Source organism: Cyprinus carpio, chromosome A1, assembly GCF_018340385.1.
Source record: "Cyprinus carpio isolate SPL01 chromosome A1, ASM1834038v1, whole genome shotgun sequence".
Taxonomy (NCBI): Eukaryota; Metazoa; Chordata; class Actinopteri; order Cypriniformes; family Cyprinidae; genus Cyprinus; species Cyprinus carpio.
Genome location: NC_056572.1, coordinates 37408009 through 37409261, shown reverse-complemented (window position 1 = coordinate 37409261; position 1253 = coordinate 37408009). Strand labels below are relative to the sequence as shown.

At 30.6% G+C, this 1253-nt stretch overlaps 1 protein-coding gene across 1 annotated transcript in view; it reads right to left on the bottom strand.

Annotated features, from left to right (window-relative positions):
- Positions 1 to 546, bottom strand: part of LOC109061855 — a 12274-nt gene extending 11728 nt beyond the window's left edge. Inside the window, exon 1 of the mRNA XM_042769709.1 lies at positions 323 to 546. The gene's annotated coding sequence lies outside the window, so the exon portion shown is untranslated. The remainder of the gene's footprint in view (positions 1 to 322) is intronic.
- Positions 547 to 1253: the final 707 nt, after the last annotated feature.

Below are 1253 nucleotides of genomic sequence, written 5' to 3'. Positions count from 1 at the left end.
ATATATCGTTTTGTAGATGTCACAGGATCTACACATCGCAGAATATAAAGCAATTACACACAACGGCTTTCAGTTTGTTTGTTTCTTTGTTTGTTTATATTATGTAGGCTATTCCAGCGTTCTGAGTAATTCTGAATATATCAGAAATAATTTAACAAAGCACTTGACACAACAACGTCACTGCCATTTTGGTCAGAGCTGTTAAACCGTCAAAATATAATGTTCAGATATTGAAATTCCATGTACTGAAAAGTAAAAATCTCAGATAGCAGCTGATTTTATATGATTGCATGGTCACATTAAAAATAAGTTCTGAACTTACCACAAAATATGCAGCCTTTAAACTCTGAAATGGCGTCTCTTCTTTTCTCCTGTTTTTACTTTCGTTTCTAGTCACCTGGAGAAAAAATACACTCCCTCTAGTGGCGCTGAGCCCTATCACATTCTCAGAGAAGTTGTGCTTTTTACCTCTTTTTATGTAAGTGGCTCCCAAACTTTTTTGTCCTTGAAGCCACGCGCTCAGATGCCTTTATGTTCATGCCTTCAGTAATTAGAAAAAGCTAAAATATAATGCATGGTTAATTTACAAAAAGAGTTCAACAAAGTATAACATATAAATTTAATTATTTATGAACTTTATTTAAAGTGTCCTGCATTTTTAAAATTCATTCTCTTTAATATTCAAAAGACTGACTGTTCATATTGAAAGTTGGTTATTTAAGAAAAAAATATTTGTAAAAAAAGAAAAGAAAAGAAGACATTGTGTTTATTTTGTTCTGTCACAAACATATGCCAACTTAATCACATGTAAGAAACTATTTAATATTGAAACATTTAATATAATATATGCAAGATATGGTTACTTTATGTACCCTATCAGTTATGATGGTTATACAGCAGACAATCAACCTGCTGTCTTGAATCTATCATTTTGAAGTGTACACTAGATTTGTCAGTATTTATTAAACCATTTGAAACATTAGTTTTGTATCTGACTGTATTAGCTTATATTAACCGCACCCAGAAATAGAATTAACAAATTAATCCAAAATAATTCCTTTTATTTCCTCAGTTCTGTAACTGGTTAAGACTCAAGATAATAAATATGATTATTATTTCTGAAGTGTTATACTGTTAAATTATCACTGTCCGGTGTATAACTTGGTAAAAATAATAAAAATAAGCATGTTACAGTAGTGCTAAAAACAACACTGAGTTCCAAACAGTTTAGTACTCAGTGTATCAGATGATAC